The 20,384-nt window shown below is 39.3% G+C and overlaps 1 long non-coding RNA gene across 1 annotated transcript in view; it reads left to right on the forward strand.

Moving 5' to 3' along the window:
• Nucleotides 1-20,384, forward strand: part of LOC130543082 (uncharacterized) — a 272,900-nt gene that overhangs the window by 123,321 nt on the left and 129,195 nt on the right. Inside the window, exon 2 of the long non-coding RNA XR_008958107.1 lies at nt 16,236-16,439. This is a non-coding gene — a long non-coding RNA (uncharacterized LOC130543082). The remainder of the gene's footprint in view (nt 1-16,235; nt 16,440-20,384) is intronic.

Here is a 20,384-nt window from a genome sequence, read left to right on the forward strand (position 1 = left end):
GGGAGAAGCAGGTTTCCCGCCGAGCAGGGAAGCAGGGAGCCTGATGTGGGGCTTGATCCCAGAACGCTGGGATCAGGGCCTGAGCTGAAGGCAAATGCTTAACAACTGAGCTACCCAGGTGCCCCCTCCCTGCTATTTCTTATGTTCCATAAATGAGTGAAACCATGTGATAATTGTCTTTCTCTGCTTGACTTATTCACTTAGCATAATCTCCTCCAGTCCTGTCCATGTTGCTGCAAATGTTGGGTGATTGTTCTTTCTGATGGCTGAGTAATATTCCATTGTATATATGGACCACAACTTCTTAATCCAGTCATCTGTTGAAGGGCATCTCGGTTCCTTCCACGATTTAGCTATTGTGGACAATGATGCTATGAACATTGGGGTGCATATGGCCCTTCTCTTCTCTACGTCTGTATCTTTGGGGTAAATACCCAGTAGTGCAATTGCTGGATCATAGGGTAGCTCTATTTTTAACTTTTTGCGGGACCCCCACACTGTTTCCTGTTTCTTATCCAAGAAACAGTCCTTATTTGTGACTGAGTGGCTATCCCATTCTGTAGAATGTTGGGGCCTTGAGATTTCTTTTCATTTTCAACTATCTTTGTTCATTTTGGCCAAAACTGGTGATGTTTCTCTGAATACTATTCTCTTAACAATACACATTACCTATGTGAGGTATTCATACCTATGAATCTTATTGGGGCTCATTTAATTAGATAAAAGCAACATTCATAAATCTCTTAAAAATTAAATTTAAAACTTAAACCTATCATATATGTATATAAATGTAACACACATGTTTTATGTATGTTTATTAAATATGCATACATAAAACATGTATGTGTGTTGCATTTCACAAAATGTGTTACAGCTACATCTTTAATTTTTATCCTGAGGCTGTTTCTTACCCTGAGACCCTTTTGCTGGACAGATAGATTATCTTAGATATCTTTAATTTTCTTTAAATTCTATTAAAAAACTGAGCAGTTCTGTTCCTAACTCATCTCTTTTTATCTGTACCTTATCATATGTAGCTAAAAGAAACTATTTGGCAACTTCAGTGTTCTGCCTAGAATTCTCTAGGCAAATTCACCAATTAATTAGGAATATTTTTTATTTTCCACATTATTGTGGGTGACATATTGCCAATCTTTTCACCACTACTTAACAGTAGTCCTATCTCTTATCCTCCAATAACATAATCTTCACTGTCTTTTTAGACTTCATTTACAGCCTCTCAAGACCTTCTGGCCTCTGCCTGATTCACAGGCCTGATTCAAAGTCAAAATCACCTGTTTTGGATTTTATTATAGGAGCACTCCTGTTCCAGGTATCAACTTCTGTTGTGGCTATCCGTGGCTGCAAAACCATCCACTCCAAAACTTAGTGACTTAAAACAATTGTTTTGTGCCTCACTGTTTCACGGTTGGCTAAGGTAGGCTGTGTAGCTCTCATTTGAAGTTACTCACAAGTTTATAGTCAGATGGTGGCTAGGACTGGAATACAAGGCTTGACTGAGTTGAATATCTAAGCTGACTTCTTCATTTACATGGTTTTGGTGCCTGAGCTAGTATAGTTGGAAGAGCTGAGACTAGCTGGACAATTTATTGCCTCCACGTGGCCTTTTCATATAGGTATCTTAGGATGTTTCATAAGAGGAAGGTCTCATGGTATCTCAACTTCTTACGTGGCAGCTGGCTTCCTCCAGAGCATGTGTTCCCAGTGACCAAGATGGAATCCTCAAAGCTTCTTAAGAATAATTTTGCATCGGTTTTGCCACATTTTATGGGACACACATGCCAGCCTTTAGTCAGTGTGGGAAGGGCCTGGACAATAACATGAATCCTAGAGGCTATGATTCATTGGAAGGTCTTCTTTGCAGAATAGTTACCATATGTGGATATACCATAACTTATTTAACCATTTCTCTATTGATTATAATAATATTGGATTACTTAAATTTGTTACTATTATAAACTTTGTTGCAGATAACATCCTTTTCATGTGATTTTGTCAGTCCTTCTCAAATGTACACATAAGTATAATGCTTTTTAATTGAACATAAATGAGGAATTTTAAGGAACTCTATAGATTTATTATAAAACTTTATGGAAGAGAAAATGTGTAAGATTTGCCAATAAGTTTTTGAAAAAGGATAGCAAAAAGACACTTGTCCAGATATTTCAGCAGACTCCAAAGGTACAATAATAAGAATCGTATGGCACTTACAGAGGAAAAGACAAGTAAATCAGTGGAACAGAGAAGAGTCTAAGAACAGACTAAATATATATGTAAGTTTAAAATTTGATACTGATGACATTTCAAATTAGTGGGGTACTAATATATTAATAAGAAATATATATTAAGGGGCGCCTGGGTGGCACAGCGGTTACGCGTCTGCCTTCGGCTCAGGGCGTGATCCCGGCGTTATGGGATCGAGCCCCACATCAGGCTCCTCCGCTATGAGCCTGCTTCTTCCTCTCCCACTCCCCCTGCTCGTGTTCCCTCTCATGCTGGCTGTCTCTATCTCTGTCAAATAAATAAATAAAATCTTTAAAAAAAAAAAAGAAATATATATTAAGATATTGATATTTTATAAGAAATTATTGTTAGATTTCCTCTCCTAACATATACAAAACCACATTGTAGATAAGCTAAAGACCTAGATATAAAATGTAAACCTATAAAAATATTAGAAGAAATTTAAAAACACTTTTTAAGAGTAAACTCAGAGTGAGGAAAGGCATAGAGGAAAAGAAAGGTTTATTTGATTATATAAAGTTCAATTTTTCAAAAGATATTACATTAACTTTAACATTTTTATCATTAAAATGCAAACAATAGAGTGAAAGAAAATATTGGTAACAAGAAATTAATATCCTTAACATGCAAAAAGCTTCTGTATACTCATAGAACTATTTTTTATATAGAAAAGTGAGAGTAGGTAAAGTCTAGAAACAAGTATTTCATCGAAGAAGAAATAAAAATGACCAATAAATATATGTAGAATTTTTACCCTCACCCCAATGTAAAATCCAATATTTTTTTAATTTTTATTTTTTTCCAAGTTTTTATTTAAATTAAGTTAGTTAACATATGGTATAGTATTAGTTTCAGGAGTAGAATTTAGTGTTAAAATCCAAATTTAAATGGGCTGATATAATTTGTTGCTCATCAAGTTGTTTAAAAACCTGTAATCTCTAGTGCTGGTGAGAATGAGGGGAAATGAGCTCTCTTATACACTGTTGGTGGGATTAAATATATCACTTTGACACAGAAATCCCACATCTAAGAACCTATCCTCTGGAAAAAAAGATGTTGACTTTTTTCCTATCATTTAATTTGATCTCAGAAACACTTCCCCATACCAGTAAATAGTCTTTGAAACAATTACTTTTTACTGATTGTATATTATTTCTTTTCATAGCTATGACATGATGTATTTAAGCATTCTTTTGTAATTGGGAATTTGTCATTTTGAATATTTTGCTTTTAGATTTAAGAGAATATAATCAGATTCAATAAGTAGATTTTGTTTAGATCCGATTAATAAAAATATTATTATGGGAAAAAAGATCTGATTGGAACAAACAAAAAGTAAAGAGACATTTTGGAAATAACTTGGACATTTTTAATATGGAATAGGCATTCAGCAATCCAAAAATTAGCATTAGTTTTGTTTTGTTTTATATTGGGTTTTTGGATCAAGGGTCACATCCACCTCTCTACTCTTTAAGCCTCAACCCATATCATCTTGAAAATTTGATTGCTGAAATTCCTTCTGGAATTTCAAGAAGGAGATTCTGTGTTTCAATTATACCATTGAAAAGAAGAAAGACCTCAGGGATCCAAAGCATTGTTTTGTTTTGTTGCTTGGGGAACAGAGAGGGATGGGGGCCATATACTTTTAAATTCTTTCTTATTTCATGAAGACAACCAGAACTATGATTGCTTATTTGTTCACCAGCATTCTGTGTCACATTTTTTAGAAATATGTTTGCAAATAATTTAGATTCTATTAAGACAGTAAAATGATGTTATTAAATAAATAAAAAAAGATTTGTGTTTACCAGATCCATACAAACCTAATAGTGAACAGTAGGGTTTAGGTGAGAATTGAATCATTGGGATGAGAAGTTTATTTTTACTATTTCATTTATTTACAAAAATATGGCAGTTCTTTCTACTGTAAAGAGAATATATGTTCATTGTAGGAAATATCAATAATATCTAAAATGTCACTATTCAAAGTAATATTTTGGCAACATTTTTTTCTGTTTTCAATGTATAATTACTTATTTTACAATTTGTAAAATTGTATATCTATATAATTTGATATCTCACTCTTTTCATATTTAAGTTAAAATTTTTCATATCCTTATGAATTCTTGCCATATATCATTTTTAATGACTCTATAATACCACATGTACATATCACAGTTTAATTATTCTATCATTATTAGAAAAATAATGTTTGCCATTAAACCTTTTGAACACAAGTTTTGTTTATCATTTTTGAATTGTTTCTTAGGGATGCCCAAATATTTTTTTCAACATATTTGCTAACCACTTGTATTGACTCTCAAGGACTGTTTGTATTATTTACATATTTATTTCTGTTTCCTATCCTACTGCATTGTTTAAATATTAATCATTTAACTTAGTGTCTATGACATTTTTCACAGTTTGTGGAGTAATTTTAAATATATTTTTTAAAGATTTTATTTATTTATTTTAAAGAGAGAGAGGGAAAGAACGAGTGCATGGGGGAGGGGCAGAGGGAGAGGGAGAGAGAATCTCAAGCAGACTTCATGCTGAGCATGGAGCTGGATGTAGGGCTTGATCTCAGTACCCTGGAGATCACGACCTGAGCCAAAACCAAAAACTGGATGCTGAACTGTTTTTGCCCAGGCGCCCCACCACAGTTTTTAAATATTGATTAGTTTTTTTATGTACACAGAAAATTTTCATTTTAATATGTAAAATCTGCAGGTCTCCTACTTTGTGATTTCTACTCCTTGATTTAAAAATTTTAGATTCAATGATGTAGAAAAACTATTAGAGCCCAAAGCTGATTTATAAACATTTAAATAGGAGATGGCAAAGGTTTTCCCTCTCTTGTAACATGTTGAAGGATAAGGGAAGAACATGTAGAACTGTCATGAGGGCCTTTACAATCAGAGCAACCCAAGCAAGAGAGAGTGATGGTGATTCTTAGAAGGTTTTGGGGTAATGATTAGCATGCCGAGGTCAGTGGCTTTGGGTGGATAAGAGTGGCAAAGTTCAGGGACACCTGGTTATGCTGTAAGTGATCACAATTCAGCCATTCTATTTTGTCTCTCCTTTCTTACCGGGGATGATTCTGAGCCTGTCTTGTTCCCGCCCTCGACTGTGTGGAATTGCTGTAGTGTCTGTAACAGCCACTGCAGCTAGGAATAAGCCACTGTGCATATCAGCTTCTTTCTGTTTCTCATAGGTTCAAGAAGTGGACACTCACTTATTACTGACTACTTTAGTAGGTGCCAGCCATTTACTATGAGGGGCAAAACAGACAATGTGGAAGAAATAGATTCAGGGTACGTTTTAAAGGTATAGGTGAGAGGATTTGTTGAAGGACTGGATGAAGGGTATGAGCAAGAGAGAAGCAAAGATGCCCCAGGGCTTTTGCCATGAGACACTGGAGTAAAGAATTGTCATATACTGAGATGGGACGGACAATAGAAAAGAAGGTTCAGGTGGTAGAGATCAAGAGATCAGTTTTGGGCGAGTTAAGTTTGATATGCTGTGAGTCATCCAAATGGAGATGTACAGGCCCAAATGAAGATTATGGGGGAGGCTGCAGCTCAGAAGAGATACAGGCTAGAGACCTATTAACAAATAGGTGTAAGATCACCAAGGGGTCAGGGTTTCCCAAGAAAAGTGAACAAGATGAAGGACTAAGCCCTGGGACATTCCACTGGGATGTTAGTTAGAGGACAGAGAGATGAGAATAAACTAACAAAAGAGACTTAGGGCAGTAACCAGTGAGACAAGAGGAAAGCCAGGACAGTGTAGTGTTGTGGAAGTGAAGTAAAGTGAGTTTATCAGGCAGGAAAGAGCGATTGACTGGGTCGAATGTTGCTGGCGGGTCAGGTAAGATACGGGCTGAGAACCGACCTCTAGACAGAGCAAACTGGAGATTACTGGGGACTTTATCAAAAGCAATTTCAGCAGAGTGGTGAAGACAAAAGCCTGAATGGAGTGGGTTCAAGAGAGGATGGGGGGAGAAATGAGGATAGCACACAACTGCTCTGTCCAGTATGGGCCACCACACGCTGGGTGCTATTGAACACTTAAAACGTGACTACTCTGAATTATAATGTGCTATAAGGGTAACATACGCATCAGATTAGAATTACAAAAAGAATGTAAAGTATTTCAATAATTTTAAAACAGTCACATGTTGAAAATACACTGTTTTGGATACGTTGGGTTAAATAAAATATATTATTAAAATTCATTTCACTTTTTTTTAAGTAAGAGAATTTAATGTAGCTATTAGAAAAATCAAAATTACAGATGTGGCTCATTGTATTTCTACTGAACAGCACTGGTATAGATAATGTTTTCAAGTAGTTTTATTGTAAAGAGAACAGATAAATGAGGTGAAGTGGGGTTAGGAGCAATCCACAGCATGGGGGAGTGGAATATTCATACAGAGTAACTGGAGGGAAGTGATGGTCTGGAAGCAGAGAGGTGGGTATTTATGGAAGTTCCTCTTCTGCATTCTTAGTGACATAGGAAGCCAATCTTCAACTGAGAAACAGCGTGGGGGAGGAGGTTCTCTTTTGTAATCACACTGTAGACCGCAGAGTTTGACAAAAACTGTGTGGCTGTAGACTGCTTAGAAGAGAAGGGACATTATAGGGTACTTTCTGGGTTCACTGGTGGTTCATTACCAAAGACGTAAAATTAAATATCCCGTTGGAGAACTCGTTCCACTTGGTCATCTTTTCTTTTATTTCTTGGACTTCAATTTCTTTTTATCAAAGTAGAAAATAAAAGACCCACTTTCAACCGCCTCTGTTTGCTCAGTGTTCAACAAACTTCCTTCTGCTGTAGGAAACTTGGTCTCTTTACAATTTAATTGCCACAAAAATGTTTCAGTTTAGAGCCCTACATTTTCCAACTCATCCTTTTGTGTTTCACGTTTTCTGGCTTCTTTTCTGCCTTCAGGAAAGAAGCAAGAGGACAACTTGCTTGTCTCCACCACGTGGGCTGGGGAGGCAGCTTCCACACACACCACCACCCCCAACTTGGCTGCTCCTGGCCTGGTAGCAGCCAGGCTTCAAAGAGAAACCACTACTTCCTCCCCCAGCCCCAACGCCAGCTTCACAGGCAGCTGGGCTGATTAAACACTGAAGTTTCACTTCGGCTACTTTAAACATTTGCATTATTCCAAAGGTTATTTTCAGATATCCTATAAGGGATTTTATGCTCCAGTGTATTGTGTGGTTTTGAGACTTTTCTTCATAATTGCAACACACAGAGGTCAAAAATAATGTTTAAATAAAATCCTTATACTGACCCCCGTGCTCCCTGGATGGGACCCTGGGCAATGTCAAGACGGCTAGACAGCCAGCCAAGCTGTGCCAATGCTGACTTCTAGACTCCTGACTCTTAGAGGTGTCAAATGATTATGTTCTGGTATGGAGGAAATCAAAAGGGGTCTGAGGTGACCAGTCTCAGACTCAGATTTGGTTTGAGGTTTGGCTGGGATCAAAACTTAAAAACGATCAGTGTGCTGAATTTTTTTTTCTTCCCTTGCTGTCTTGGAGCAATGATTACATAAAAATACCCCAAGTTTATTTTCTGTGAAGTAATTGCCATTTACCTTTGAGCTGGTGAGCATCTACACCTAAAGGACCATAAAAATTGAAAGAGTTTATTAGATGCCGTGAGTTGGCATTCTCTGGCAGGAGAGAAGAAAGCACTCAGGACAAGTAAATATTTTACAGCACCCACAGTTTTAGATTGTAATTGCTTTAAAGGATAACTGCCTGGCTCTCTCCTGGCTCTCTTCTCCTCTCCCTTCCCTTTCTTGTAGCTTGCTTTCTTTTTGCCATGTTTTCTCTCTTTCTCTCAAAATTAATTTTTTGCATTTAATTCTACCTGCTTCCTCCAATAGTTAATTTGCTAGTGAACTATTTACACATTTTATAGAACTCTCTGAGCTTGCCATAATTATTTTCTTGACTGACCATCTGCAGTCATTCCATGGCAGGAGATAGTCTGAACTAGAAAGACGAGAATTTTGGGGTGGGTTGAGTTGGGTTACACCTGCTGTTTAAAAGCAGGACTTTATGAAAACAGAAACAAAAACAAATAAAATAAAAGACAGTAAAGAGGCAACCTTAGTAAGATGCATGTCTCCTTCTCTACCTGTTGTTATTTTTGTGTGTGTGTGTGTGAGATTTGTTTGGGTTTTGGAAGGGATGCCTGATGTACAACTTCCATAATCCTCACTGAATTAGTTTATGGTGAAATAAGTCAGACCAAGAGGAGCCCCTAAGTCAAAGGGAATGATTTTTTTTTTTTTTTTTTTGCCTCTAAGGAGAATTTGGGTTTTTTTTTTTCAAAGAATTTATTTATTTATTTGACAGAGACAGCCAGTGAGAGAGGGAACACAAGCAGGGGGAGTGGGAGAGGAAGAAGCAGGCTCCTAGCGGAGGAGCCTGATGTGGGGCTCAATCCCAGAATGCTGGGATCACACCCTGAGCCGAAGGCAGACGCTTAACGACTGCGCCACCCAGGCACCCCAGGAGAATTTGGTTTTGACAGCAGTTTGTTCCAAGGAAATGCTCATTTAAATAGTGGAAAGTATAATGGAAGAAAAAGTGTTTCTAGAAGTTGTTGCGTTTTGTTTTTACTATAGGGCTGAGCATTAGGGCTAGTTAAATGTTTTTTCAAGTGAATGAATTTTCTCAATTTTTATAATGCTGAAAACTCAGTGAGCAGGTGGTAAAATACTCTGACTATGAGGATACTGTCCACTGGAGGCAGGCACATTTGTCCTCTGTCTTGATGAAGACCTTAGATTTTCAAATGCAGTTGGGTTTCATATTTTATCTTAGTCATCATTCTGTGGCATCATGTCAGTCTACCATAAAAATGAGAGAAAGTGTCTATTGATCAGAAAAAAAGGAAGAAAGAAAAAAGTAGAGGCATTATTGCTCTATTGCGAGGATAAATCAAGTTTATGAGGGAAGAAAAATATGTGGTATGTATGTGGCAAAGCTTCTTACATGAGGGCTCTCATGTTCTGCTGGAGTGTAGACCAGCTATGAGGAAGTCACAAGAAGTAGAGTTTGTTTCATGCTTTTTGCAAGAGGCCTTGTTTTGCTAGGGACTGACATGAAAGTGTGTGGACAGTTGAGAGGAGATGCAAATGTAATCATGAGTAAGCTAGTTCCCTATGTTTAGTGAGCATCATGTTGAACTTTTTCTCTTTTAACTCTTAAGTGGGGGGTAAGGAAAGTTAAAAGCAGTGGTGGTGGTGGGAGGGAGCCCTCTTAGTATTTATTCAAAAGTTTCAGTGATGCAGGATTAGTAAGTTCTGGGGAGCTAATGTACAGCATGGGGACTATAGTTAATAATACTGTATTGTTACTTGAAATTTGCTAATAGGGCACAACTCAAGAGTTCTCATCACACATACACATACACACACACACACACACACACACACACACACAGAAAATGGTCACAATGTGAATAGGTGGGATGGGAACCAGTTGGATTATGGTGATTATTTCATAATGTGTTATGTATATCAAAACATCAAGTTGTACACCTCAGATATATACAAATTTTAATTATATATTACATCTCATTAAAGCTGAAAAAAAGGGAATGTGAAAAAATACAAACAAAAAACACAAAAACTCGTTGCTGAACTGAAAATCACAGATTTTCTTGTATGTTGTCTTCTAAGTTTCATAGTTTTGTATTTTACATTAAGATCTATGATCCGTTTTGAATAAGTTTTAATAAAAGGTGGGGGGGGAGTGAGGTTTTAAATAAAGGACAGATTCTTAAAAAAGAGAGAGAGAGAGAAAAGAAAAAAAGGTTGGATAGTCTTTTGTAGCTCTGGGGCTTCTTTACATTAGGCTAGGGTGAGCACAACTGATCCCAAGCTCCTGCTGGATTTACCAGGCACGGATGGGCTGCTCAGGCAGCCAACTCTACTCCCTTGTTTCCATGATGTGGGCTCAAGTCCAGCATAGCTAGGTTGGCTTCTTTGCAGTTATCTCGTTTGTGTCATATTGTAGGTCAAGTCACAATCTAGCACTTCAGATGGTCCCCTAGGCTCCGCAGTTTGGTCTCTCTCTGGTGAGAGTCATTCCCTGGCCTTATGACACATATCTTTTTTGGCGATACCAACTCTGGAATTTTTTTAAAATTATTTTTTATTGTGGTAAAAAAAAAAACCACATAACATAAAATTTACCATCTTAACCATTTCTAAATTTATAGTTCTGTAATGTTAAGTACATTCACATTGTTCCATAATCTATCTCCAGAACTTTTCCATCTTGCAAAAGTAAAACTCTATACCCATTACACAACAGCTCCCCATGCCCCCTTCTTCGAGCCCCTCATAACCACTATTCTCCTTTCTATTTCAATGAATTTGACTCGTCTAGATAACTCATACAAGCGGAATCATATAGTATTTATCTTTTGTGACTGACTTATTTCAATGAGCATAATGTCCTCGAAGTTCATCCATGTGGTAGCATGTGTCAAAATTTCCTTCCTGTTAAAGGCTGAATAATATTTCATTGTGTGTATATGCCATATTTTATTCCATTCATACCTCAGTGGACACTTGGGTTGCTTTCACCTCCAACTCTATATTTCTTAGGATTCAACAGTTTGAGTGGCAATGCTGTTCTATTAATATTTCTACAACAATCTTTCCCAAGGCCTTAGTTGTCTTACCATATGAGACATCTTTTCCCCAAAAAGTACTTTACTGATGTTAAGAAAGTATCAACTTGAAATAGGCAAAAGGATAGCCGTACGTTCTTTCATTGTCTTACTGCTACATTTTCTAACAGGCCCACCCAAGAATTAACTGATTCTCTGAGGGAAGGCACCTTATTTGACCAACTATTTGTTATTGATTAAAGCTCCAACTCTATGAAGTGACATGTTTATTGTAGAATTTTGTTCAGTAGTGATGCAATGCAAGTGATTTTGATTTAGTAGAAAAGATGACCTTAAAGGTTGCACTTTTATTGCTGTGTGTGACATTAAGCAGTGTTCTATATTATCTAGCAATCTTATTTGGTTTTTTTTTTTTGAAGATTTAATTTTTTTATTTGAGAGAGAGAATGAGTGAGAGAGAGAGTGCACACAGCCAGGCGAGAGGCAGAGGTAGAAGCAGACTTCCCACTGAGCAGGGAGCCTGACCTGGGGCTCGATCCCACAATCTTGAGATCACAACCTGAGCCAAAGGCAGATGCTTAACCAACTAAGCCACCCAGTGCCCCAGCAGTCTTATTTGGATATGTGTTCGCTAGTTCCATTATATATTCAGTCCCTCAAATGCTCTTTGCATTGGGTTCACCATTCTGCTTGTTCTCACATTAATGAATTAAATAAATCCTTGCCACAGGCTCATGGTATGTTTACATATGAGCCATATTTATAACTTAAAAAAAAATTACACTTTGAATTTCTTTCCTGCCAGAACAGCCAGTGTAAATTACCACATTCCTTCATTTTAGTGAAGTTTTTGTTGCCAAGCTATTAGAGAAACCTGATTGTGTCAGAAGAGTAGGCATGAGCCCTATACTAGAATAAGATAGAAAATGACTTTTCTCTTTTCTTTTCTTTTCTTTTCTTTTCTTTTCTTTTCTTTTCTCTTTCCTTTCCTTTCCTTCCCTTCCCTTCCCTTTCCTTTCCTTTCCTTTCCTTTTTTTCTTTTCTTTCCTCTTTTTCTTCTTCCTCTTCCTCCTCCTCTTCCCCTTCCTCCTTCTCCTCTCCCTTCCCCTCTTCCCCTTTCTCCTCCTCCCCCTCCCCTCCTTCTCCTTCTCCTTCTCCTTCTCCTTCTCCTTCTCCTTCTCCTTCTCCTTCTCCTTCTTTTAAGAAAACTGGTCAACAATATAACACATTGAGCCTGTAAGTGTGTCTGAGCATTTTAATCTATTACAAGGACAAGGTACATCTACATGTTGACACTTAGACTGAACTTAGAGCTATTAGGCTTCTGTCCATCACAACTTAACTCTGCAGCATGAGCCGGGAGGCTGGGGAGGTGTGTTTCCCAAAAGTCAAAGTGGGAAGGCTGGCTAAGCTCACAGGTTTCAGCAAAGATAATAACATAAATAAAAAGCTCAGTTTCCATAAACTGCATTTCCGTAGCCACCTGCAGCTAAACCTCCCTAATTTGGAGATGTTTTCCCTTTCTTGCAAAGGGTTTACTATATGGCTCTGCTCTGCATTGGCAAAGTGCAAGTGACTCTGTGTGTGTGTGTGTATTATTGCACCACACAGCCACAGAGCATGAAATTTTAAGTATTCCAGAGATCAACTTATTTGACATTTAGTGAAGAGTAAGCGGCTCATTTTAAGAGTGTATCCCCAAAGATCAGGGACTTACTCTCAAGAGTGGAAGTGATATCTTAGTTGCCTTCCTTTCTAATATCTGATACCTAGGAGAGAGAGCAGCATGAATTATTCAGGAAGTTATTGAATTCTGTAAATTTTCCTTCTTCTTTTGCCCCATGTGAGAGAGAATACTAAGATAAATGGTAATTTCTAGACTAAAATGGAAGGAAGATTAGAAAAGCAAATTATGTTTTTTCAGTATTTCAAGACTATAGTAAACTCTGTTAAAAGTCTCTCATACAGGTTAATCATTGTCACATTGCAAACTCTTCTTTGATAAAAAGAAAAATTTTAAACTATTGCCTTCCTCAGTTTTCTCTATATGTGGGAACTCCCCTCTGTGAGATCAACTGTTTGAATTGGACTCTAAATTATTCAGTCAGCCGGTGTTCCATTCTAAATGGAACTAAATTTGGCTAAATGGAAAGGTTGGTGGTCTCACCCTGGGACTACAAGGATACCTCCCTGGCACTGCAACTTTACCCCGTTTAGTCAATGGGATGACAGATGAAGAAATTTCTCTGCTGAAGTCGATGAGGCTAATGCCTATTTCTGGCAAATCTTTCTTAATCTTGGTTTTAGAATTTTATGAACCTCTGCTTTACATGCAATACTTGTCTAGGACCATTTCAGTCTTTAAGCAAAATTAGTACCCCAGTTTTTTTTTTAATTATTTATTTATTTGAGAGAGAGAAAATATGGGGGAGGGGCAGAGGAAGAGGAAGAGGCAGGCTCCCTATTGAGCAAGGAGCCCTACAAAGGGCTCTATCCCAGGACCCCGGGGTCATACCTGAGCCAAAGGCAGCCAGCTGCTTACCCTACTGAGCCACCCAGGTGCCCCAGTAGTGCTGTTTTGATTCTTATTTTGATAGCATAGTATTTCAGGAATAACCCTGAGTGATTCTGTTATCCTTTCAGACATTTTATTTTAAACCTGAAGAAACCATGCTCAGTATCCGTAAATGTTTATTGAGCATCAGCTGGGTAGGAGCCCGGTCCCTGGCACATTGTTCCATTACTTGATTTGGAAATCAGATATTTCCCCCAAAATGTCTTCATTGTTTCCTAAGTTTTAAAATTAAATTCCCGATTTTTAAAGACATTGTCTGTAAGACAGGAGTGCTTAGTAGTTTTCTTTCTTTTTTTTTTTTATTATGTTATGTTAGTCACCATACAGTACATCCTTAGTTTTTGATGTAGTGTTCCATGATTCATTGTTTGCGTATAACACCCAGTGCACCATGCAATATGTGCCCTCCTTAATACCCATCACCAGTCTATCCCAATTCCCCCACTACCCTCCCCTCTAAACCCTCGGTTTGTTTCCCAGAGTCCATAGTCATTTATAAAGTACTTACTGTGAGCTAGAAACTGTGGTGAGTCAAATGTTTTACATGCATTTCCTAATTTTAATCCCCACACTAACCCACTGAGTTGGGGGATGACTCTTACGATCCCCACTTTAGAGATGAGAGCCCTGAGGCTTAGTGAGAACATGCCGTTTGTTCCAGGTTGAACTGCAGGCCCAGAAACAAATTTGAGTCCAGTTCTGTCTGATTCCACAACCTCCCTGCTACACCACGTTGTTTGTTTGTTTTGGGGTTTTTTTTTTTTTTTGATAGCCTTTTGTAAATTCTCATTCAGTGCCATGATATTTCAGAACTTATGTGTCATTTGGCTATACATTTTAAACCTTAGTAAACCAGGTCTGCATTGGTGAATGTTTACCAAGTGCTGATTGACTCTGTCCTTAACACTTCACATGTCTCTTTTGCATGGTCTGGATTTCCAAGTTATTTCATTAACTGATTACTTTGGTCAGACATGTTTCTGAGAGAGACTTTAATAATGAAACTTATTTTAAATTCCCAATTATCCAGGATATTTTGTTTAAAGATGAGAACAGCTGGCAGTTTTAATTCTGTAAGTGTTGAAATATTGTGGAAAAGAGAAACCCCAAACCAGCTTGCTAACAAATGGCTTAGTGAATGAATCAGCAGGATTGTGCTCTCCATGGTTCTTTCTGGATGTTTTCTATGTGTCCCCACAATCTGGGTGTAGTGTGATGAGTTGTTCTGCTAAGAAACCAGAATTGAAAGAATAAACAGGGTTGACAGAATAAACAGAGTAAACCCTGAGTGTAGGGGGAGGTTTGCAAGTCAGCCTCCTTTTGCTGCCTTGACTCACATGCCTGGCCTTTTGGGAATGCGCCCAAAGCTTTCCCTTTATGAACTGGTGGAAACGGCTTAACTCAGCCAATTTGTTTGATTTCTCATTGACTAGAGCAGCAGACCTGGGGGGGGCCTAGAAAGCTGGACACTGTGCAGTGAACAAATGTGCACAAGCCGGTGCTGCAGAAAGAGAGGAAGAGAGTGTCACACAGCATAGTGCCTGTCCACACACACACACACACACACACATACACACACACGATTAGCTAACGGAAAAGAAACGGATTTATTGTTGTTGATCATTATGGCTGACACCTCAAATTAAATGGAACATTTGTCTAAAAAATTTCCATTTAATATTTGTCAAGTGATCTCCTCTGAGGAGCTTTAAAGGCACACACCCCTCCATGAGAACTGAACGATTCATTATTAAATGAACACGTTGGGTTGAGGATGCACAAGAAAGAAATTGAAGAGGGAGTTGAAAAAAGGGCTGAAAAGCAAATGGGAGGAAAGACCTTGTGTGACAATGGTGGGGTCACTTAGCAGTGGGCATAGCAGAGGTAGGAGCCGAGTCTATAGCAGCGGTCCCTGTTGGGACACCCAAGGGACTGGGGCGAGTGTCCTTGCCAAGAGGAGCTGTTACCTGGGGATGAGTTCTCAAGCCTTAAGAGCCCTTGGCGGTGTGTAGCCCTGTGCTGTGGGCACATTCCAGGTGATTCAGGAGAATTACAGAAGTTTCATCATTGTGTAGCACCACAGCTGCATTTGGGAGCCTGGTTGGTGATGTTCCAGAGGTGGGCACGAGGGAGAGCAGAAAGCTGGTGGTCGGTGACAGGGATGCTTGTGTGTCCCAGGCTGCTTTGGAGATCCCCCACAGGGACACCAGCTCCCAACCAGGAGCCACCAGGGTGCACTTGTAACATGAGTTCAGACAGATGCATTCACCCCAGGACAGCTGCAGCTTGAGTTAATAGCACATAATTCAGCCCCTCCGTGCTGCTTTCCTAGAAATCCAGTAATGAACTCTACATGGATTCAGTCCAGGAATTCCCTTCTTATCTAGAGAGCAAAAGTGCATCTTTTGGCATTTGTTCGTTTGCAGCCATTGGATAATGCCTTAGTCACCAGTGTCTCTATTTTTCTTTTTTCTTCCTGTCCCATGTATCCTCAAGGTTCTTCTTAGAGGGCTGGTTGTGAGACATAGTAGGGATCTCTCTCCACATTTCAGATTCTTAGCAGTAGGACTTTCCGTTGTGGTGTATGGAAGAGAATCCTGATTTCTAGTCACTGAGAAACAGAGGTATAGCCGACACACAATGAAACTTGAAAGTCAAGGTTTTGGGGAAAGGATGGGATATTGAGTTGGGAACTGGCTGACTCAGGGTCTTTTTTCCTTTTTAGGTGTATGCATTCTTTTGATCACATCTCCCAAACAAGCAGGAGGCTTTCCAGGTGACATTTATCTTCTCGGCCCTGAAACCCAGAATACAGAGCCTGATGCTGCTAACCCAAGCCCCTGGACCGAAGAAGTCCTTCTCTTGTACACAGTGCATGGAAATGGAGAGGAGCAACGTAGGAGGGAGCTGCTTTTTGCATCTTTTGAAGGTAGTCTCATAATTTTTTCCCTATATTCTTTTCCCCTTAATAATGTGCTTTGCTCTTGAAGCTGAGCCTCCCTGTTCCACTTGAAGTCAGTATTTCCTTCTGCCTTTATGATAGTCTTAGAGAAGTTCTCCTGCCGGGCAGAGATGGATTTCACATTATGAAAAGAGCACTCCAGAACACCGTAGTATGGCCAGGGCTCTATTTATTTACTTTAGAGGTGGTGGCAGCTGAGGAAGAAGGTTCAAAAGATACAAAGTTGTGTATGAATTATGATGTGATATGTTCAGCTTTTAGCTCACCACTGGGCAGACCTTCAAAGTTAGTTTTCAATGGGCTTTTCTCAGGGGGCCACACCATCCTTTTCCAAATGTGAGTTTGAGGATGCTTCCCATCTTACATCACTCACAAATAACTGCCAGAGGAACAAGAAACAAAAACTATACAATTTACAGTCCGCCCTCTTTGATGTTAGGTGGGATGGGGGATGCAAGCAAGGGCTTCTGAGTAGAATGGAGTTGGGTTGCCACAGAAAGCAAACTCTTATTTCCTTGAGAAGAGAGCAAGTGGCATTAACAAATTAAAAGTATTAGAAAGCCTTTACTCAGATTCAGTTGAGTTTGATTTTTTTGGGTCACGGTGGGGGAGGGGAAGAGGAAAGAAACCCAACAGCCTGTGCCAAGGATTTGCTGAACATGTTTAAAAAAAAAAAAATGCTGACGGGCATTAAATTAAGTAACAACTGAAGATTACACAAGAGTAAACATTGCTGCTAATGTTTGACTAAAAGCTAACTGAGGGCTCTAAGTGACTCCGGTTAATTTACACATCATGCCAATAACAGCCCCAGGGGACAGGGGCTGCTAAAGGTGGGGAAGACTTTTATAGCCAGAAGCCACGTTTTTAAATTTAGAAAAAGAAAACTAGAGCTGAAGGAACTGCTTTAGAAACTTCAGGGAAGGAGAGACAGAAAAAGAGAGAAAGGGGAATTGTATGTCTGTGCCTGCTGGGCTTGGGGTTTTTAAAAAAAGGGGGGGGGGAGAATCTGTAACTTTTAAATAACTCTTCTAGGAGGAGGGAGTGTGCTAGGATCAAAGCGTTAACTGTTCCTGTGGGACAGGAGTCTTAATAAATTCTAGACTGTGCCAAGGGTTCCATCCATCCCAAATGAAAGAGTGTAAATTCCCCCGTGAGATCAAATAAAATTGATTTAACTTTGCAACATTTAGCTTCAAGTTAAAGTTCAAGTGCACAGCAAATGATGTTAAAATTATAATCCCTGTTCAGCACAACCTCTTTTAATACACTTTTAGATGGTATCAAAATGGGATGTGTCGTTTATTTAGTAACGTAGCCGTTGACACTCTTAGATTGGAATTTCATCATGTACTTTAATTTTCTGGGGCATTGGGGATGACCATAATTGCCGAACAATTCAATGGAATGGAATGGGCTAACTCAGCACTTTTTATTGCATTTTTCTGCGTAATATCTAAAATCTTCTTTCTCATTGCAGTGTGTTTGCAAAATTAAGTCATTTAACCCTCATATTTTCTGGGCTTGAATAATTATCTTAATAAGGCATAAAACGTTTGCAAATTTGCCCTCTTTACATTAGCATGTCAATGTGAAGGAGACAGCTCGGTTTAGAGTATCCGGGTTCAGGTACTGTTGTCTGGTGCATGACAACCTTCAGGGGATACTCGAGGAAATCCAGTCTCTCCAAAGACCCTCTTTCTTCTCACATTTTTGTCTTCTCTCAGGCAAAGGCAAAAATATCTGCTGTGCTAGGCCAGTCTTGAGTTTAATCTTAGAGTCTCAAAAATAAACAGTGGTAAGGTCTGGGTAACATTGATAGACATTTCTGTGTTTGCCCAGATGAAACTTTAAAAATGCTAAAAGCCACCAAAATCTCTGCTCTTTCCCTTAATTGTCCTGGATTATCAGGCTGGAGAAATGGAATGGGGCGGGTATTTTCCAGTGCTATTAAATCTTGTGCAAACTTTACTGATACCAGCCTTTTGACTCTGGCGGCCCATTCTGCTTTCCAGCATTCTCCAGGGACCCTTGCAGCATGCCAGAAACCAAGCACCCTGTCTGCAGGGGCAGCCCTGATGCTAGAGAAGCTAGAAGAAAAAAAAAAATCATGCTGTCTCATCCTTTCCATACTGTCTGTTGATTCACTTTATGGCTTTTCTTGCCAGATCCAAAACTTGATGGCCAACCTGACTAAGGTCACCAGCCCCACAGAGCTATTTTAAAAAAATTGAAATCACTTGGCATTTTTAGTTCTTGCCATTTGTGAGTTTGCTCAAATATTCTGATGAGCAATTCTGAAAAATATATTGTCTCCAAAGACGAAGGTGCGCCAAACCACAGCAAAACTGAAAGTGGCACTTCAGAGAGACTGGAATTCGTAGACATTGGTTTGGTACCTCATATCCTCCAGACCTGATGTTAAAAACAAAGCTGAGTCTCCCCTGTGTCTCCTGGATTGGTTTGCTAAGCAAACTTAAGGAATGTCTAAAGGGGATTGGCCTTTCATGTATGGGGATGTTTTGAAATTTGAACAACTCACTGTAATTCATAAAAAGCTTGACATGAATCAACGATTACAGATATTGTCACACTGCACGAACAAACAGCTTGATTACGATGATGTGGCATTTCCTGTCCTTGTCTCTGATAGAAAATACGATGTCAGGTTGCAGTTATCTGGCTCTTTCACTCTTCTACTTTGACCCCAAAAGAGTAATTTATGTAATTTCTCAAAACTCTGAATCACAAAGTTGGGGAGTGGTGAATGGTAGCAGAATAACCAGAATAGCTGAAATCTGTTCTGAATCGACTACGTGCACTGCTCTGAGCAACAATCCCGTGAGCCAGGGACTATTGTTCTCCCACTGCAAAGTTTAGGAAGTGAGGCCCAGGGAGGTAAGCCAGGGGTCCACAGTCATCCAGCAGTTGGTGGAGGAGGCTGGATTTAGCCACAGCTGTCTTCATCTAGTCTTGAGCTCCACCGGGGGGAGGGGAAGTCATCACTGCATTCCCAGGTGTCCATGTGCACATGCTTACCATTTTAGTTCCACTGGACCCCATCATCTAACCCATCTTGGCACGTCCAACACTACACACTAGAACTGGGGGGAGAGAGACTGGATTTCCTGAAGCCACATCAAACTCCATTCTCCATTATGCCTAAAAACTATCCATCTCTTTCCATTTCTTCCCACAATTTAGAACACCTTTTTTTTTTTTTTAGTTTTAGTACTTATTTTGAGAGAGAGAGAAAGAGAGCATGTGTGCAAGCACTTGAGTTGGGAGGGGCAGAGGGAGAGAGAATCTCAAGCAGATTCCATGCTGAGCACGGAGCCCAACACAGGGCTCAATCTAATGACCCTGAGATCATGGCCTGAGCCAAAATCAGGAGCTAGATGCTTAACCAACTGAGCCACCCAGGCACCCCCACATATTTCATTTTCTATGTTATTTTATCTTATTTAATTTTAGATTTTTAAAATTTATTTATCTGACACAGAGAGAGATTGAGAGTACAAGCAGGGGAAGCAGAAGCAGACTCCCTCTGAGCAGGGAGCCTGATGCGGGACTCCATCCCAGGACCCTGAGATCATGACCTGAGCAGAAGGCAGACGCTTAACTTACTGAGCCACCCAGGCACCCCCATTTTTTAGAGTAGATTATTTTATCAGAAAAGCCTAATAGCTACACTGAGCTTACTACACATCAGAAAGTATCCAAAGTACTTTACGTTTATTATTCATTTTATTCTCACAACTGTATGAAGTAGATAGTGTTTTTATTGCCGTTTTACGTTTGAGTAAACCGGAGCACAGATAGGTCATGTCACTTGCTTAAAGTTACCAAGTTAGGGGGACGCAGAGATAAATGCACACCCAAGCAGCAGCCTGGTCCCATGGTCCACGGTCT

The sequence above is a fragment of the Ursus arctos genome, unplaced genomic scaffold (genome assembly GCF_023065955.2).
Source record: "Ursus arctos isolate Adak ecotype North America unplaced genomic scaffold, UrsArc2.0 scaffold_10, whole genome shotgun sequence".
In the NCBI taxonomy this organism is placed as follows: Eukaryota; Metazoa; Chordata; class Mammalia; order Carnivora; family Ursidae; genus Ursus; species Ursus arctos.